The sequence below is a fragment of the Mesoplodon bidens genome (assembly GCF_964165515.1).
Source record: "Mesoplodon bidens genome assembly, chromosome: 6".
NCBI classification, from domain to species: Eukaryota; Metazoa; Chordata; class Mammalia; order Artiodactyla; family Ziphiidae; genus Mesoplodon; species Mesoplodon bidens.
Genome location: NC_138162.1, coordinates 56,384,258 through 56,405,979, shown reverse-complemented (window position 1 = coordinate 56,405,979; position 21,722 = coordinate 56,384,258).

Here is a 21,722-nt window from a genome sequence, read left to right as displayed (position 1 = left end):
TATTCCATTTCTGTGTCCATCATGTGTCCTATGTTCAATCATGTATGGTATTTTGCTTTGTTTCTTTCCAACTTTTCTGTCTCCAGTCTGTCTCTTAACCTTTCTAAGCTTCTCTTTCATCACCTGCACAATCAGCTTCTCTCACTTATTTTTGAATTCTCCATCTTCTCCTAGTCTTAACTTACATTCCTTCTCCAGCTCTCCGTTCAACATCTATTTTCTATTATTCACTACAATAGGTGAAGACAATCTTTGGTGTCTCCCTCTACCATTTCTCACATCCAATTATTTGCTGAATCTAGTATAATGTATCTGAAATACCTCTCATCTCTGTTCTCTCCTTGACTTCCTTTCGACTGTTCTAATTTATATTTTCATTTGCTGAGAATGATGCAGTAACCTCCCAGATAGTCTTACTGTCTTTGCCCAAAACAAAACAAACTAAAATCAATAGGAAAAACCCTTTTACTTTATTACTGAATACCTATTGAACTGGGCAGCCTTCAGCCTTCAGTCAGCTTTCATTCAGTCCCTTCACAAGGGTAGAACAACTTACCTTTCAATTTTTCAACTCCTTTTCTCTCAAGTTGAACGTCTCCCTGTTCCCCCCAAGTCAGCACATTGGAACTTCCAAACCATTATATACTGTCTTCCCATTTTTTCTGAGTCAAAATTATATATACTCTTGCTTACAAGGCCTAGCTCAAGTAATAAGTTTTCATGTTCTGCCATAAATATGGACTCTTCCTTCTTCAGTCTCTCACAATATCTGTGGTGCCTCTCTGAAGGCATATGTAAGGTTTTGCTTTTTTAAAAATAATAATTCCTTCATCTCTTGTCCCAACCTCCTACTAGAGTAAACAGTTTGAAGTCAGGCGTTGTGTCAACTGCCAACTGTTGTTTGTATCTTCTTCAGTTAGTGCTGTGCCTTGCACTAGGAGAGAACTCAATACACTGTTAATTTGAATTAAACTGCCCTGACTCTGTCCTATATCAAAGACATTGAGTTCATATCACTTAATGCTTCTGTTTCCAGAAAAACTGCTGATGGCTGCCTTTAAACCCTGGGAGTGTTATAAGACCAAGGGGATGGGACAGTTTTGATCTCTTCGCAGACTACTGAACTTTTCTCACAATTTATGAAAACCTAAAGAACTGTCACCGAATGGCTCCCAATCACAAAACTGCTGAGCTGACACTACTCAGTGTCCCTTTGCTAGGTCTTACTGCTAGGACAGTTTTAAGCCATAACAATACTAAATTCCACTGTAGATTAGATCCATCCTGCTAGGTCCAGGAAAGTCCTAGATCCTGGAGTTTAATGGCATTTGTTGGCACATGGGACTGCTATGGGTCTTAGTAGTAAATGTCAAAAAATTCGAAGTCTGTATATTCTTCTGGGGTTCATTTTTTTTTTGGTTATTGTTGTTATTCCTCAGCACAATCTGTGAAGCACTACCTTTCTCCTTTTTAAAAATTCTCTTGATATAACTGTATATCCACTGATATTTGACCCTTGTTTCCTACCATAGTTATCAATGTAGATCACGTATACCTGCATGCCAATAAAAGAAAAATGGCACGAAAAATTAAAGGGAATTATGGCATAGACACTGCAGTAAAAGTGAAATGTTACAAATTGGACTAGCAGTGAGTGAATGAAAAACTAAGAATATCTCATTGAAAAAAGAAAAGGAAAACAAAGGACAATTTATTTTTCACTTTTGACTACTTAGTTGTCAGTCTTATACCTTATTATATTTAAATCTGATGTCAGACCTGTTTATAAGAAGACATTGATTGGCAAGGCGGTTTTTTACATATGTATGTGATGTTCTACTCATGTTTAACTAGATATTTGATTGACATATAAAAAAGATCAATATATCCTTATATTTCCATCTAAAAGTTGTTATTATCCAAAAGCAAAGTGGAAGATGGTAAGCAAGCATTTGATTATGCTTTAATGTCTTGTTTCTTTTTTGGGAGTTAATATATAATGGTCATGAAATTAATTTTACTTTAGGATTTATTTTAGAGCATCTTCTAAGTATCATATATGAGAACTATACTTAGCCATTGAAGTATTCATGCTACCAGACTTGATCCCAATCTAATTTTTTGATATACTATAGGATCTCATTGTAATACAACTTGCTACCATACGGATTCAGACATAGCAAAAATAAAATGCTGTTCTGAAATAAGGCAGTCAATAAACCGTGAAACAATATTAGACAAAGACATTCCAATAATACTGTTATCCAAGGTTACCATTTCAATTCTTTCAAATGCTAATCACTAAATAAATCATATAAATTATTCTTGTTTTGAGTAAAAATCTGAGTGTGTTTTCAGTTTGCTTAAACTTGGGCACTTTCAAATTATTTTCTAAAGCAGCAAGGGATGTTCCAAAGCATGCCAGTAAATATTACACCAAACAGTGTTCCCTGGCTAATAATGTTGACTTAAACAGAATTGATCGTGTTTCTTTAGTGCTGGACTTCTCAGAGTCTTTGAAATGCTAATATGGGCTGTGAATATCAGTGTGGGAAATAATATCATGTTTCCCAGACTTCTTTGAACCAAAGTCTTTTCCTGGGCAGCACCCAGTGAGAGCAGATGAGATTGTCCAACATCCTACAGAAAATACTACTCTGAGCATTTTTCTTTGTTATGATGAGTATACTAGGATTGGATAATTTTACAAATATTACTAGAAAAATAGTGCATTGGGGAAGATATAGTAAAAGCTTTAACAACATGATACATTTTTAAACCAAGATTTCAGTTTTATTAAAAAGTAGGGCTAATGAAGGATGCTTGTTTATGATAGTAAAACATTGACTGTAGCTAGATTTAAAAAATAAAGAACAGTTCAGTAGATTGTCTCATTATAATATACAGCATGAAATAGTATGCAGCCACATCAATATAGAAAAGATGTTTATTGATATGAAAAATGATTCCAAAATATTATCGACATAGGCAGGTTATAAAATAGTGTCTACAAAATGATTTTTTATAAATATATATCTACATGCATAGAAAAAATGAGAAAAATAATAAATTGATCATGGTAGTTTCTCTGAGTGGTGAGGTTTTATTTTATTTTTATTAATTTATTTATATTTATTTATTTTTGGCTGCGTTGGGTCTTTGTTGCTGCATGCGGGCTTTCTCTAGTTGTGGCGAGCGGGGGCTACTCTTCGTTGCGGTGCGCGGGCTTCTCACTGCAATGGCTTCACTGGTTGCGGGGCATGGGCTCTAGGTGCGTGGGCTTCAGTAGTTGTGGCACATGGGCTCTAGAGCACAGGCTCAGTAGTTGTGGCACACGGGCTTAGTTGCTCCACGGCATGTGGGATCTTGCCGGACCAGGGATCGAACGCGTGTCCCCTACATTGGCAGGCAGATTCTTAACCACTGTGCCACCAGGGAAGTCCTCTGAGTGGTGGGGTTTTAAATGTGACTTTAAATTTCTCTTTCATGTTGGTATTTTATAATTCATCTGAAATGACTTATGGCATCAAATAAAGAAGAAATATAAGTTTTTTTTAAAAAAATAACATTTTTCTGAACTTTGAGCTTTCTGAGGACAGGGAACTTCCAATCCTTATGATCTTCCCCAGACCCTGACTGATGATTAATGCTTGGTGAGTTGAACTAAACTGAACTTACTTGGATCAAAGCCCTCCTGATAAAATAAATTAGAAAATAGAGATGTTTCTGTGCTTTATGAAATGTATCCAAAAATTTAAAATAGACCATTGAACACTGATCATGTTTGTCATGCCATGGTTTCCCCACTTCCTTGATCTCTGATAAGTCTGTGACATTCAGGAAGGAAGAGGGAAATTCAAGAAGAATAGAGGAAAATTTTACGTGTGGGTCCATTAGAAAAATATTAACAGATTTATTGAGGTATAATTGATACACAAAAAACTGTACATGTTTAATGTGTACAATTTGCTGAGTTCGGACTATCACCACAATGAAGGTAATAAACATATCTCTCACCTCCAAAAGTTTCCTGTATCCCTCAAAAATTTTTAACTTACATGAACGGTCATATTATAAAATTAATTTGCAGGTATTTGAGAATTTAGATACTCACAAATCCTATTAATACTACATTTTAAACACTTGTACATTTGAAATGAATTGGTAAAATTTTATATCAATCCAAATATACAGTCTTTCAAGTTATTTTTTTTCAAAGTTTCCCTTTCCCATTATATCTTAGTATCAAAGAATTAGAAGAGCTCCTGCCTTCAGGTAGGATTATGTTTAATGATTTCTAACAGAAGTGAACCTAACTTTGATTCCCACTTGGTTTAAACCCTCTGAGTGAATTATTCTGTCCTCATGCTCAACCCTGATGAATTTCATTCTGTGCCTTCTCCTTATAGCCTCCTATGGAACAGTTTCAAATCCTGATCCAAAACCTCATGACCAGATTATGGTATCAAGGTCATTGATGAAAACAGCAAAGCATCTTGAGCCCAAGCCTAACCCTGTATCACACTATAATTGAACTTTGAACAATGCTGTGGTTAATCTGCATACAACTTATACTCAGCCCTCCCTATCTGCAGTTCCTCTGCATCCGCAGATTCAGCGAACATGGACCATGTAGTACCATAGTATTTACTGTTGAAAAATATCCAGATATAAGTGGACCAGTGCAATTCAAACCCACAGTATTCAAAGGTCAACTGTTTATCTGCAATTCTCTCCTTTCCCCTATGACCAAGATGGTCTTTGCTCTAATTATAAACACATTTGATTAAGATTAGGAATAGATGATTCCACAAATTGAGATGAACAAATGATCACTATACCAGTATGTGAGACATTGTCCTATTCTTATTCCTCTAACTAATAGACAAATCCTTGAAGTGCTAGTTACTCCCTCTACCTTTGAGGTAGTCTGGAACCATGATTAAACACATGGAAAAATCCATGTAATCTAACATCTGATAATCCTGCTAGTTTAGATCACTGACCCATGTGTAAATGAAAATAAGGTCTATGGAACTTAGCTTTATGTACAAATTATTTCAAACTTAGAGATACGGGGTGTGGCTTTTTGTAATGCAGTGAACCCTCATAACTTTTGTATGATGTATCTATATAAATGCTGCCAGCTTGGACTAACAGGGACAGAGACAGTATAAAATAGACAGTATAAAAGAGAGGCCACTGGATCTCGAAACTCTACTGGTAGGAGGAAGGCAGAGAAAATTACTCAGCTGCAAACATGTCCTACCTTTCATAGTGTAGAACCAAGAGCCCAGACGGTGGAGCTGAATGCCATGGAGAATTATTTCCAGGCCATGAGACCTAACCAACATTTTTTTCCTAGCTGGACTTGGAATTGCTATGAACCAGTGACTGCTTTGAGCTACCATTCCTCCCATTTTTGAACAGAAATGTCTATAGCTGTTGTAGTGAACAGACTCAAAGATGGTCCCATGATCCCTAACTCCTGGTATTTATACCTTTTTGTAAACTCCACCCTAGAGTGTGAGCAGAACTTGTGACTAGCTTCCAATCAACAGAATATGAAAAATTTATGGGATATCACTTCTGTGATTGTTATATTTTAAAAACTCTATATTGCTAATAGATTATCTCTTGCTCTTCATCTGGCTTTGAAGAAGCAGCCTGTCCTGTTTTGAGCTGCCTATGTAGAGGGCCATGTAATAGGGAACAGTGGGCAGTCCCTAGGAGCTGAGGGTGACCTCCTGCTGATAACCAGCAAGAATTAAGTCCTAAGGTCATATAGTTGCAAGGAAATGAATTCTGCCAGTAGCTGACTGAGCTTGGTAGCAGATCCCTCCCTAGTTGAGCTACCAGATGAGAACTCAGCCCTGGTCAATACCTTGTTAGCAGCCTTGAAGAGGGTCCCGCTAAGCCATACTTGGACTCCTCACCTGCAGAGGCTGAAATAATAAATGTGTGTTATTTTAAGTAGCTAAGTTGTGGTAATGTGTTATACAGCAATAGAAAGCTAACATAAACAGTTATTCTATGCCTGTCTTGCTATTGGATGTTGGGTGTATGTGGGGCAGATAGTTGGTCTTTTTAGTTTCCCAGGTCCACATACCCAGAGGAGCTATACTCTGGCTACCTCATCTGCACCTGAACCCAATTTAGATAAAAAGATTCAGGATTCTGAGATGATGATAAAAGACTTTTAAGAGCCTTGGGAGTAGATAAGTGCATTTTCCAAGTGGGAGGGATGTGAATCACTAAATCATCCTACACTCAAGGGTTGTGAATACCAGAAACAAGAATTACTGGAGGCCATCTTGAGGGCCAGCTACCATACAGTCTTTGACTTTTAACAAGGCAAAGATGCCCACTCTTGTCACTTCTATTCAACATAGTACTGAACGTTCTAGCCAGAGCAATTAGGCAAGACAAAGAAATAAAAGACATCTAAATCAGAGAGGAAGACGTAACACTGTCACTGTTTGCACATGACATGATCTGTTTTTAAATTGATTTTTTAGTTGAAGTAGAGTTGATTTACATTGCTCTGCCAATCTCTGCTGTACAGAAAAGTGACTCAGTTTTACACACATATATACATTCTCTTTTTATTTTCCATTACGGTTTATCCCAGGAGATTGGATATAGTTCCCTGTCTTGGGGGTCTACCCAATGATCATGTGGTAGTCATAGCTTTAAGGTCAGTGGAATGCTTATTCTGTTCCCTGATAAAAGTCCCTTCACATCTCTTGCTGGCAACAAGGACTTCTGATCTAGAAGAGCCAAATTTGTGGGCATGGAAACATATTTCTCCTACTGGGTCTCTGAGACTGATGGTGAGAGGTGCACTCCTACCTGTATGCCTTGATTCTTAATTTTCAGGGATGGCTCAAGGTATAATGACTTTTTGTTCAAAGCATATAATACATCTTAAAGGATAGCACAAGAACTGTACAAGGTGTTATGCCCAATCTAATCCCTTAATCATACTTCTATGAGATTATTAAAAATTTTAATCAGGTGGCAGGTTTTTTTTTAACTAATGGAAGAACCAGTGGACTCTGTATTCATGACCCTATTGTTGAACTTCCTTCACCAGAAAGTGAGTGGCTTATTAGAGGCAATATTATGTGAGAGCTCATGAAAATAAAGCAGACACTCTGTGAGGTCTTGAGTAGTTTCTAGCCCCTCACTGCTGGTTGGGCTGAGGTCTCTTTCATGTGTCTTTTTAACCTAGGCCAGGCTGAGGGGTAGCAGCTTCCCTACAGAGTCTTCCTCTCATGGCAATGGCAGAGTGCAAGAAGGAAAGCTCAGCTGTGCAAGCACATTTTCATCCTCTGCTAGTTTCATGTTTGATAACATCCCATTGGCTAAGCTAATCCCATAGCTGTGCCACAAGTCAAGGGGCAGAAAAATTGAATCTACCACAATCTGTTTTTTTGTTCATAAATATTGGTACCCCTCCCAGCTGTTAAATACAGTTACCCCCATTTAATACTCCCCAAACTCTTGGTTAATCATGGCATCAGGGTCACCAGGAATTTATGATCCAGATGTTGCTCCTCTTGATCTGGAGAATCATGGACTAAAAAATTGTGTGACCCACATATACTCAATACACAGTGGGTGAAACAGGGGCAGGAAAGACCCAAACATCCCCATTTGAAAAGGGAAAAATAGGAACACAAATTAACTAGTTCATAGTATTTTTGATATCCCTCTGAACAAAACTTGTCAGGACCCTTTCCCTAGGATAAGGATGTGGCTTGTTTAGCCTGCGATTTTATTTCCTGGAAGTGGCTTCCAAGTCTTTTATTCTCCATGGCTCTTATTAGCTCTGATTTCTAAAGCTATTTTCTAGTGTCCTCATCTATCATTTCTGAAGAAAGCTTTGTAGAATATGCCTTTTTTGTGGCTAGGCAACTTTCTCAACCTCCTTCTTGACTACAGAAAGTTGTAGACTGAAAGGTTTTTTTACATTTCAAACAGTCAATAACATTTAGTCCATATTGGCAGTGTTTTAATAAATAGAGATTTCTCAAGAATTTTGTACTTTTTCAATATATTTGAGTTACACTGACTCATACAATTCTGTTCGGGGACATAATTCTCCTCCTAGAGTCAATTACGTATTTATTAGACACATCAGGATTTTGTGAGATCTTGCCTAAATCATTCTAGAAATTCTTTCATCGAGCTGAGAGAATCAACAAGGCTCCAATCTAATTCTGTCACAAGTCTTAACAAAGGGGACTACTCTGAAAGTATGTCTGTCTGGAAACTCCTGGATTTGGTGCAGTTGTGTTATAAAGGATATTATAACAAAGCCTTTATTTGGTAGAAAATAGTTAAAATTTTCAATGCTGCAGTTTATGAGTTTCAATAGCCTCCCTAAGACAGGTTTGCAAAGTAGCCAATTCTTTTCTAAGCATATCTCATTCTTATAGTACCTTATCAAATGTGCTAGTAGCAACCACCCGTTCTTTAAAAAATTTCCATTGATTTCTCCTTCTACTTATTCATTGTGCACATATTTTGTAGGCAACAGTTTTAAATGTTGCTGCCACACAACATAGGTCACCATTTTTTGAGCCTCATATGACAGTTTCATCACCATTTTTTCCCACAGTTTATTTACTGCCCATAGTCATATTATAAAACTAATATTAGGAATCTATTTTTAGGAATCTTATGTCTATCACTATCCAACAAGACACCACAAAATTCAGTACCTTAAAATAGCAATTGTTTATTTTTGCTTATTTGTCTGTGAGTTGGCTGGAGGTCAGCTGATTTAGGCTGGGCTGAGTTGGGCAGCTGTGCATCAAGCTCTGTGTCTGGCTGGGCTTGGGTTTGGTTCTGTTGCACATGTGTTCATTCTTTTGCTCTGGCTGAAGTGGCAGAAGCAACAGAAAAACCTCTTCTCAGGGTGATGGCAGAAGTGAAAGAGAACAAGTCCAACTGCGTAATAACATTTCAAGTCTCTGCTTGTATCAATGCTGGCTAATATTCCACTGGCCAAAGCAAGTCTTATGGCAAAGGCAAGTATACTTTGCTATGGAGGTGAGAAAGGGAAGTGGTAAACCTCTTTGAATGATAACCTAATCTACCACAGAATATGAGCTGCCAAGTATGTCCATCTTGACTGTGTAGTTATGGACTGGGGAAATAACAAGTGAGTTCAGGGATCCATTGGTCACACTGTGAGATAAATCTGGACCAGGACTTCATTTTCCAGTTGTCTTCTGCACACCCCCATTCTAAGAAGGGTGGGTGATTTGAGTTTTTTTGGTACCAGTGTTTGTTCATACACTATATCCCACATCCCCTAAATGATTTGGATATTCTTTTCTCTACAGTGTACAGTTACTCTGATAAATGCCCATAGTCCCTTGGGAAAGAATTGGGACAGTCATTACTATATCTCCTTGCAGTGGCATTGCAAAATCTTTCCTCAGGAGGTCCTACCCTCCCTTTTAACTGGTGGACTTTGGATCTGGAACAGGCTCAAGACTGAAAATTGAGCAACGGATCATGATTCTCTATTGCTGCTCTGACTGACATCATCTGCTTTCTGCTCACCCACTTTTGATCTTTATCTGTTATGTATATTAACAACGCCCTCACTGGCTACCCAGCCATCTCACCCTTGGGAACTCCATGGTCTCAGCCATCACCACACATCCCTATGGGTCAGAACTTCCTAGTTGCCATTTAGGACTTTTTTTTTAAGCTCATATGTAATTGCACCCACCTGGCCTCTGACAGTTAAGTGTTATCTCCTGACCTCTATTATCCTGAAATCCTATCATAGTCACTGACACTAGAAAGCCTATTTCCATAAAAGTTTCCCTTAGGTTTCAACCTTGGCCCACAGGGAAGAGCCACTATTGAGCTTCTCAGTGATGCTGGTGGCCCCCTCACATTGCTCACTGTAGTAAAGAGAATATCTTCTGAGCCTTTCTAGTTAATACCGTCACCTGATGTTTTCTATATACATTCTAGCATGCCTGATCTTTGAGCCTCTATTATTTTTTTCTCCATGTTCTGCCAAGGCAGTTTTAGCTTCTCCACTTTATTAACTATTGGTCATTTTTTAAAATCAAGTTTAAACCTGCCTATTAGGACTGGCTCCAAAGTGTTCTTGACAAGTCATTAACTCCCGAGTCATAGAAGAGTGACTTCCTGTCAGTAAATGTTCCCTATCCTGCCTGATAGTCTGTCTCCACTGGCCCAGCACCTTCAAGATACAATCCCTAGAACATCCCTAGTTCTCCCAGTTCCTGTCAAATACATTATCCATATCCTGCAGCTTTTTTGGTAATAGTCTCTTTCCTCCCATAGCAGAGATAGGACTTCCACAATTGGTCCATGATGCAACTTAGCTTATATTTATTGGTCTATAAATAAACCAACATTTATTGGTCTAGATCTAGAAGAAATGAGAGAAGGTATGAAAGATCTTAAGGTAAGCATCATCTTGTTTAGCATCTGCTTTAGGTGAGGATTTTGCGTGGCTTCAGACAAGTGGAGGCTATTATCCTCTAGCAAGAAGTAGGTTGCAGGCCATTTCTGCTAGTCCTGGGGATTCATGGGAAGCTGAGTTTTCTAGGTTCATAAATGCATCCTCTCAGGTGTTCCCATTCCTATCATCAGAATACAAATTCTCCCCTAACAGGATCCTGCTTCCAGTACAGAGACTTGCTAGTGTTGTGATTTCAGCCTACTTTGTAATTATACTACTCTTGTAATTATACTACTCTTGTAATCAGGCCTTGCTTCTAATTTTCAGCAGTCTGCCATCAGCTATGGGAGATGAAAGTCACTTCATTGCTTTTAAAAAGGTCTTCTGGCTTACATATGGTGCCTGAATTAATAGGCAACTAACATGAGCCCGCTGTTCTTCTTTTAGCCCTTTGATTCACTTAATAATCAATCAATCACCTAGACCTTGTAATTACCATTGACCCCACATCTGAAATGCTGGCGTTATTTGTAAAAGCAAGTGCATCCACTTTCACTTTCCTTCCCAATTCACTGCAAGTGAGGGTCTCAGTCACCCGTATCCTATAACAATCCAGGGTTTATCACCACCCCACTTCCAGCATCAGGATCCTTTTTGCCAACCAGGGAGTTGTCAAATTCTAGAATTCCATCCCGAAGTTCTGCTTCCCAGGACATCTATCTTAGTTTGGATTTCTTCCACAATAAGATCCTGAGGCAATTTGAGTACTAGTAGCTTATTTTGGATGCAATTCAAGGAAACTCCAGTAGTGAGTGGGTAAATGAGACAAGAAAGGGAAGACAGCTGGTAGAAGGTGCATTATCAAGCCAGTTTCCACAGTAGACAACTGGTTCTAAATCACACTGGGGAACTTGGGAGCCCCTGTAAAAACACATCATCTGACTCTACTGAGAAAGCTATGGTATTTAGAAACCAACTCTTCGTATCATTGGGGAAGGGTTTATCCAAGAGGACAAACTGGTTATTTCTGGGCTTCTTCATGGGTGGGAAAAGTTAGCTCCAACCCCAGACAGCCCTCCAACAAAAACATGTAGATGTTGGCAGAAGTTGGATGGCATGGACTGAAATATAAGATCCAGGGTATATGGGTGGGGCACTGGTGTAATTTGTGATAACCTCTAATGCTAGCATGGCTCTCTAAGCCATCATCTCTCACTGAATTCTTGCAATTGCTTCCTACTCGGTGCTCCAGCTTCCACTTTTATCTCTCTTCAAAATACTCTCAGCACAGCAGTGAGAGGGCTGATAAAACAAGTCAAATGCATCTATCCCCTGCTCAGAACCCTGCTGGCTTCCCATCTTACACCAGGTAAAAGCAGAGTTCTTGTCATGAGATTGGAGGTCTCACCAGGTTTACTCCAACCTCTCAGACTTCCTTCCTTATCACTTCCTCGCCTTTATATTTCGACTCAATAAACCAGTTTCCTCACTCTGTAAACATAAAAAGCAGGCACTGTGTTAGGCCTTTGCAGTTGCTACACCCTCTGCCTGGAAAACTATTAGCCTAGATAGCGGCATGACTCTTTCCTTCTCTCTGATCTTGACCCCAACATCCCCTCAGTGGGTCTTTTGAACTCATAACAACCTCCTCAATCTCTACTTCTTTCCCTTATTTTTATCCCTCATTCTTATCACATTAATATTCTATTATTTTCTCTATTCCTTTAATGAAGTAGAGCTGATGTACAAATATTGTGTTAGTTTCAGGTGTACTTCAAAGAGATTCAGTTATATAGTATATATATATATTTTTCAGATTTTCTAGTATAGGTTATTACAAGATACTAAATATGGTTCCCTGTGTTATACAGTAAATCCTTGTTGTTTGTCTATTGTATGTATAGTAGTGTGTATCTGTTAATCCCAAATTCCTAATTTATCCACCCTGCTTTCCCCTTTGGCAACCATAAGTTTGTTTTCTATGTCTAAGAGTCTGTTTCTGTTTTGTATATAGATTCATTTGTATTATTTTTTGATTCCACATAAAAGTGATATCATATAATATTTGTCTTTCTCTGTCTCACTTCACTAGGTATAATACTCTCTAGGTCCATCCATGTTTCTGCAAATGGCAATATTTTATTCTTTCTTATGGCTGAGTAATATTCTATTGTATACATAGACCACATCTTCTTAAGCCACTTGGGTTGCTTCCATCTCTTGGCTGTTATAAATAGTACTGCTATGAACATTGGGGTGAGTCTTTTTTTTTTTTTTTTTTTTTTGCAGTACACGGGCCTCTCACTGTTGTGGCCTCTCCTATTGTGGAGCACAGGCTCCAGACGCGCAGGCACAGCAGCCATGGCTCACGGGCCTAGCTGCTCTGCAGCATGTGGGATCTTCCCGGACCGGGGCACGAACCTGTGTCCCCTGCATCGGCAGGCGGACTCTCAACCACTGTGCCACCAGGGAAGCCCGCATGTGTCTTTTTGAATTAGCGTTTTCATCTTTTCTGGGTATATACCCAGGAGTAGGAATGCAAGATCACATGGAGCTCTATTTTTAGTTTTTTTAAGGAACCTCTATACTGTTTTCCATAGTGGCTGTACAAATTTACATCCCCACTAATAGTGTAGGAGAGGGTTCCCTTTTCTCCACACCCTCTTCAGCATTTATTATTTGTAGACTCTTTGATGATGGACATTCTAACAGGTGTGAGGTGATATACCTCATTGTGATTTTGATTTCTGCTTCTCTAATAATTAGTGATGTTGAGCATCTTTTCATGTTCCTGTGGCCATCTGTATGTCTTCTTTGGGGAAATGTCTATTTAGGTCTTCTGCCCACTTTTTGATTGGGTTGTTTGTTTTTTTGATATTGAGTTGTATGAGCTGTTTGTATATTTTAGATATTAACCCCTGTTGGTCACATCATTTGCAAATATTTTCTCCCATTCCATAGGTTGTCTTTTGTTTTGCTGATGGTTTCCTTTGCTGTGCAAAAGATTTTCATTTTGATTAGGTCCCATTTGTTTATTGTGGTTTTATTTCTTTTGCCTTGAGAGACTGATCTCAGAAAATATTGCTATGATCTATTATCTGAGAATGTTTTGCTTATATTCTCTTCTAGGAGTTTTACAGTATCATATATTTAGGTCTTTAAACTATTATTTTGAGTTTATTTTTGTATATGGTGTGAGGCAGTGTTCTAATTTCATTGATTTATATGTAGCTGTCCAGCTTTCCCAACACTACTTGTTGAAGAAACTGCCTTCTCCATTGTATACTCTTGCCTCCTTTGTCATAAACTGACCTTAGGTGCGTTGGTTTGTTTCTGGGCTCTCTATTCTGTTCCATTGATCTATATGTCTGTTTTTGTGCCAATACCAGACAGTGTTGACTGCTATATCTTTGTAGTATAGTCTGAAGTCTGGAAGTGTTATGCTTCCAGCTTTGTTCTTTTCTCTCAGTGTTGATTTAGCCATTCTGGGTCTTTTGTGGTTCCATATAAATTTCAGGATTATTTGTTCTAGTTCTGTGAAAAATGTCACTGGTATTTTGATAGGGATTGCATTAAATCTATATATTGTTTTGGATAGTATGGCCACTTTAACAATATTAATTCTTCCAATCCAAGAGCATAGGATGTCTTTCAATTTCTTTGAATCATCTTCAGTTTCCTTTATCAGTGTTTTACAGTTTTCAGTGTGTAGGTCTTTCACCTCCTTGGTTAAGTTTATTCCTATATATTTTATTTTTTGATGCAATTTTAAATAAGATTGCTTTTTTACTTTCTCTTTCTGATATTTCATTGTATGCAATAGATTTCTGTATATTAATCCTGTAGCCTACTACCTTGCTGAATTCATTTATTAGTTCTAATCATTTTCACATGGAGACTTTAGTGTTCTCTATATAGAATATCATGTCATCTGCAAATAGTGACAGTTTTCCTCTTCCTTTTCAATTTGGATAACTTTAATTTCTTTTTCATGTTGAGTGCTGTGGCTAGGACTTCCAATACTATGTTGAATAGAAGTGGTGATAGTGGGCATCCTTGTCTTGTCCCTGAATTTAGTGGGAAGGATTTTAGCTTTTCACAGTTGAGTATTTTGTTGGCTGTGGGTTTGTCGTAAATGGCTTTTATTATGTTGAGATATTGTACCTCTATTCCCATTTTGGTAAGAGTTTTTATAAACAGATGTTGAATTTTGTCAAGTGCTTTTTCTGCATCTCTTGTAATGATCATGTGGTTGTTGTCTTTCCTTTTGCTAATGTGGTATATCACATTGATTGATTTGTATATGTTGAACCATCCTTGTGACCCTGGAATGAATCCACCTTGATCATGGTGTATAATCCTTTTTATGTATTGCTGGATTCAGTTTGCTCATATTCTGTTGAGGATTTTTGCATCTATATTCATCAGAGATATTGGCCTGTAATTTTCTTCTTCTGTAGTGTCTACCTGGTTTGTGTATTAGGGTGATGGTGGCTTCATAGAATGAATTTGGGAGTGTTCCCTCCTCTTCAGTCTTTTGGATGAGTTTGAGGATAGGTATACATTCTTCTTTGTATGTTTGGTAGAATTCCCCAGTGAAGTCATCCAGTCCTGGACTTCTGTTTGCAGGGAGGTTTTTTGTTTGTTTTTGTTTTGGGGGTTGTTTTTTTTTTTTTTTAATTACAGACTCTATTTCACTTCTAGTGATTAGTCTGTTCAAATTACCTGTTTCTTCTTAACTCAGTTTGGCAGGCTGTATGTTTCTAAAAACTTGTCCATTTCTTCTAGGTTGTCTAATTTGTTGGCACCTTTTCACAGTATTCTTAGGATTTTTTTTTGTATTTCTGTGATATTGGTTGTTATTTCTCTTCTTTAGTTCCTTATTTTTTTTTTTTTTTTTTTTTTTGTGGTACGCGGGCCTCTCACCGCCGCGGCCTCTCCCGTTGCAGAGCAAGGCTCCGGACGCGCAGGCCCAGCGGCCATGGCTCACAGGCCCAGCCACTCCGCGGCATGTGGGATCCTCCCGGACCGGGGCACGAACCCGTGTCCCCTGCACTGGCAGGCGGACTCCCAACCACTGCGCCACCAGGGAAGCCCAGTTCCTTATTTTGTTTATTTGGATCCTTTCTCTTTTCTTCCTGCTGAGCCTGGCTAGAGGTTTGTCTTTTATCTTTTCAAAAAACCAGCTCTTGGTTTAATTGATCTTTTCTATTGTTTTTATCTCTATATTATTTATTTCCTCTCTGATCTTTATTATTTCCTTCCTTCTGCTGACTTTGGGTTTTTTTCATTCTTCTTTTTCGAATTCTTTTAGGTGGTAGGTTAATTTGTTTATTTGAGCTTTTTTTTGGTTTCTTGAGGAAGGCCTGTATCACACTATGAACTTTCCTCTTAGAATGTCTATTGCTGCATCCCATAGATTTTATAAGGTTGTGTTTTCATTTGTCTTGAGATATTTTCTGATTTCTTCTTTGATTTCATCACTGACCCACTGTTTTTTCAGTAGCATGTTGTTTAGTCTCCATGTGTTCGTTCTTTTCCTGTTTTTCTTTCTCTGATTGATTTCTAGTTTCATGCCTTTGTTGTCAGAAAATATGCTTGAAATAATTTCTATCCAACTTGTTGAGGCTTGTTTTGTGACCTTGTATGTGGTCTATCCTAGAGAATGTTCCATGAGTGCTTGAAAATAATGTGTATTCTAGTTCTTCTTCTTCTTTTTTTAATATAGTGTCCTGCTGTAGGCATCAATTAAGTTCAACTGGTCTGTTGTGTCACTTAGGACTTCTATTGCCTTATTGATTTTCTGTGTGGAAGATCTGTTCATTGATGTCAGTGCAGTGTTAAAATCTCCTATTATTATTTTATTCCTGTCCATTTCTCCCTTTATGTCTCAGTATTTGTTTTATATATATAGGTGCTCCTATATTGGTTGTATATATATTAATGAATATAATATCCTCTTCTTGTGTTGATCCCTCTATCATTATATAATGCCCTTCTTTGTCTTTCATTATAGACTTTGTTTTAAAGTCTATTTTGTCTGACTGCTACCCCCACTTTTTTATTGTTTCCATTTGCATGAAATATCTTTTTCCAACCTCTCACTTCAGTGTGTGGGTCTTTTGCCCTAAAGTGAGCCTCTTGTAGGCAGCAAGTTACAGGTTCTTGTTTTTATATCCAACCTGCTGCTCTGTGTCTTTTGATTGGAGCATCTCGTCCATTGACATTTAAAGTAATAATTAGTAGGAATGTTCCTATTGCCATTTTGAACTTCATTTCCCAGTTGCTTTTGTAGTTCTTCTTTGTTAATTTCTTCTTTTTTTGTGTGGTTTGATTTTCTTTTGTATGCTTGAATTCCTTTCTTTTTGGTTCTTGTGAATCTATTGTATGTTTTTGATTTGTGGTTACCCTGGTTTTCAAGTATGTTGACCCATAACTATATCTACTTGCTTTAAGCTGAAGGTCATATAAGTTCAAACACATTCTAAAAGATCTACATTTTTATACTCCCCTCCCCAACATTTTGTGATTTTGATGTCCTATTTTACATCTTCATGTTTATCCTTTTGTTAATTGAATTATAATTACTTTTGTAAGAACTTTTCAATTGTTTTTTAATCTATGTACTGGCTTATTTAAGTGAACTTCAATCGTTTTATATATTTGCCTTTTCTATTGTAATTTTCCCCTTTCCTATAGATTCTTGCTTCTTTTTAGAGAAGACCTTTCAATATTTCTTTCAGGGCAGGTTTAGAAATTCTAAATTCTTTTAGTTTTTGCTTATCTGAGAAATTCTTTTATTGTTCTTTCTTTTCTAATAATAATCTTACTGGGTAGAGTATCCTAGGTTGCAGGTTTTTCCCTTTCATGACTTTGAACATATCATGCCACTTCCTTCTGGCCTGCAAAGTTTCTACAGAGAAATCAGCTGGTAGCCTTATGGGGGGGTCCCCTTGTAACTGACTCTTTTACTCTTGCTGCCTGTAGAATCCTCTGTTTCACTTTTGCCATTTTAATTATGATATATCTTGGTGTGGGTCTATTTGGGTTGATCTTGTTCAGGACCCTCTATGCTTCCTGTACTGGACATCTTTTTCCTTCTTTAGATTTGAGAAGTTTTCAGCCATAATTTCTTCAGATACATTTTTTTTGAAGTTTAAAACAATTTATGTATTTATTTATTTTTTACAACTTTATTGGAGTATAATTGCTTCACAATGGTGTATTAGTTTCTGCTTTATAACAAAGTGAATCAGTTATACATATACATCTGTTCCCATATCCCTTCCCTCTTGCATCTCCCTCCCTCCCACCCTCCCTATCCCACCCCTCCAGTCGGTCACAAAGCACCGAGCTGATCTCCCTGTGCTATGCGGCTGCTTCCCACTATCTATCTACCTTACGTTTGGTAGTGTATATATGTCCATGCCTCTCTCTCGCTTTGTCACAGCTTACCCTTCCCCCTCCCCATATCCTCAAGTCCATTCTCAGATACGTTTTTGATCACTTTCTCCATTGTGTTCATCCCAGACCTAGTGCTAGGCTGTGGCATGGAGTAGGCTGGGGGTGGTGGCCGGGGCACTGTGGCTATAGGAAGTGAGGTGGCTGTGCTGCCACCTGGGTTGCCTCTGTGGGAAACCCTCCCAGGGCCCATCCTGCCCAGATAAAGCTACAAGCTGCAGTGTGGAGTGGGCAGAGCCAGAGCATTCCTGCTGGAAAACAAACCCCAAATACTCCTGCCCAGGGCCTGTCCACTTGTGATTCAGTGCCCAGCCACTGTGCATCTCTGTGGCACTGCCTGGTGTGCATGCCATCATTGTCTGCCATAGCCAGACCCTCCCCCTGCCCTGTGTGCACTGACAATGAGCCCCCCCTGACCACACCTCAGGCCCTCCAGGCTATTTCTGTGCAGCTAGATTGAGTCCTCTCCCAGGGCCTGTCTGCCTGAGATTCAGTGCTTAGCCTCTGCACGTATTTCTGGCACCACCTGGTGCACACACTGACAACGTCTGCCTATCTCTCCCCAGTGCATGCGTGCACTGACAATGTCAGCCCAGTTTCCATCTGCTGCCCCTGTGCATGTGCTGACAATGGTCTCTGCAGTTTGGCCCAGACCACACTTCGGTGCCCCGGTCTGTCTCTGAACATCTCGACTGAACCTCTGCCCTGCTCTTGCCCCAGGCTGTGGTGTGGAGGAAGTGGGGCTGAGGTGTTCGCCCCTTCAGACTGGGAAATGTGGTGAGTTGGCAGCTGCCAGTGCAGGCGTCTCTCTGCCCTGTTAGCAAGCCAGCACGTGTGCACTCCTCACAAGTAGATTCTAGGCTTCTCTAGCCCCTCTATCTGTCCCCAGCAGAGAAGGAGGCTCCCCAGGTCGAGGGTATGCCCATGGGGACCTTCTCTCCCTTAAAGACCCTCCCAGGGACACCAGTCCTGTCCTGATGCTTTTTTTTTTTCCCCTCCTAACCAGTTACGTGGAGATCTTTCTTGCAGCTCTGGTCATCTTCTGCCAGTTTCCACTGGGTTTTCTGTGAGAATTGTTCCATATGTAGATGTATGTTTTTTAAACTTCTTTATTGGAGTATAATTGCTTTACAATGGTGTGTTAGTTTCTGCTTTATAACAAAGTGAATCAGCTGTACATATACATATATTCCCATATCTCTTCCCTCTTGCGTCTCCCTCCCTCCCACCCTGTAGATGTATTTTTGATGTGTTTGTGAGGGGAGGTGAGCTCCACATCCTCCTACTCAGCTGTCTTAACCCCCCCACCCACCCCCAGCCCTACTCTTAAATTGTAACTTTTCTAGGGTCTCATTTGAATGTCCTGGGTGTTTCTGAGGTCCCTCTACTTTAGATGGATATAACTCCATTGTCCTGTGCAACCTCCAAGATTCTGTTCAGTTCACAGTTACCCAATAAGTATACAATACCTACACTCACTGAATCTTGATCTGTGCATACACAGCTTTCTATTCACCCCAAAAGTCAAGGGGACTCCTATGAAGATTTCTGAGGCCATCTTATCTGTTCATCTTTTATTCAGTTACCTGATCTGTAACTTCCAGCTACATCAGCAGCCCCAAACTAATCTCTCATCTCTACCCAGTGAAACCACTGCTTTAAAAAGAAACAAAAATGCTTTTTAAAAAATTGGGCTCAAGTTTTTAAAAATTGGGCTCCACTTCTCTGGGCTGAAGTTTGGATAGTGGTCGCAGGCAGAAAACTGGAATGAAATATGGTATTTTCCTTATCTCAAGCATCACAGCTTTCTGTTGTCCAATGTCTAAAAACAGTTTCTTCATACATTTTGCCCAGTTTTACAGTTTTTCATAGAAAAAAAAAAGTTAAGTCCAATAACCATTTCTCCATGATGTTTGGTACTGCATCTACACTTAAATATGATGCTTTATTTCATCCTCCAATAACTCAAAGAAGTAAATACTCTTAAACCAATTTCTGGCTAAGAAAACCAAGCTTAGACGAGTTAATCACTTTCTGTTACCCTTTAAGTCCCTCAAGGGTAGAAGGAAATTTTATTCAGTCTGTTGTTCATTCCACTTGACTCAGTCCTTTGTACACAACAGATGCTCAATAAATAAACTTTAGGTAGGTGCTATTTTCAACATTATATACACGAAAAACCTAAATTTCAGAGAAGACAGATTAGGGAAAGGGGTAGAAACTAATATTGGTTAAATACTGGGATTTGCAAACTACAGATCACAGGCCAAAACTGGCCCACTTGTCTTTTTAAATAAAGTTTTATTGTTACACAGCTATGTTTATTCCCTTACACATTGCGTCGGCTGCTTTCACGCTGTGATGACTAACTTGAGTAGTTAGGCCTGCAAAGCCTAAAATATTTATGATCTGGCCCTTGAGACAAAAACTTTACCAACCTCTGATTTAGTATATGTTATCTACCAGGAAATATGCTCAGCACTGTTACATATTTCTCCCTTCATTAAATTTCCCAGCCACACTGTGAAATAATACCATTATCCAGATGTGAACTCTGAGACCAGCAAGGTAACTTGTCCCAGGTTCTATGGCTCATAAGTGGCAGAGCACAAATTTTAATTCTGATTTGTGAGATTCTGATGCCTATGTTCTTTTTACTTCTAACAGAGAATCTTGAAAGAAAATAGAAGGCCCTTTTCAGTGATTTGTATCACATAGGGGCAAGTGGAAGTAAAGATAAACTAAAGAGCTGGCTTTATACCCTATAATAAGAATAGTTTATACCATTACTATTTATAAGGAACTTTTTATATGTTGACTCCTGTGCTGATTAGAAATTATACATGTGTATGTGTATATAGATACATACATACACACACATGTGTATATACATATAAATAATTTATTTCTCACAGACATTGTATGAAGATATTTTTATGGGTACAGAAAGAAATGCTTAAAGGATAATATTACAAAATAGTAAGTAGTCAATCAAGGATTCAACCTAATTTTCAAAACTCATAAAAATATCTCTCTGAACCTTCTTTCCATTCTTTCTCAACTCTCTCCCCTAGGTTTCCATGACCTTAGTCACTATCCCATGGCCTGAGGAAGGATAATGTCTTGGGGGCCCTCTGGGGTCACATGAAATACCATGGGCCCACTTGCCAACAGCTTTTCTGAGCCTCTTTGGCAAGCTTCCCACAATCACTCTCAGTCTTGTCAAGATGTGATGATTTTCTTTCCTCTCTTTTTCTAAATGCATTAAGCTCTGAGCCATCATCATTTAATTTTAAATTATCTTCTGATTTCTTACGTGGGCCGAGAATGAGAGTAGTCTGGGGAAAAATGGTAGTGACAATAAACGAGAAGGGAAGCATTTGTGAAAATCTCTTGCTTCTTGTCAAAAAGAGCTGTAATAGTGTTTTGTATCAACATGACTTCTTCCTTCAGCTGTAACAAAGTTAGAGAAAGTGTTGGTACTATAAATTGAGAGTTCAAGAGGTGACTCTATTGACCCAGTCTTTTCAACGGGATTGGTATTACAGGTTTCCCACACAGAAACCAGTGCAAGAATATTTCATCTTTGCCAGTATCCCTTTCCTCCCTCCTTATGCCTCTTTGCTTTCCCATGGTGTCCCTAAGTTCTTCAGTCTCCTGGTTTCTTCTGTGCACGCTCTCTTTCCTAACCTCAGTAACTTCCCATGGTGCCCAAGATCCAATCACCCAGGGGACAGAGTTAGGGACATAACATTTGCCCAATTGAGTCTTCTGATAACTGGTTCCAAAGAGAACTTCC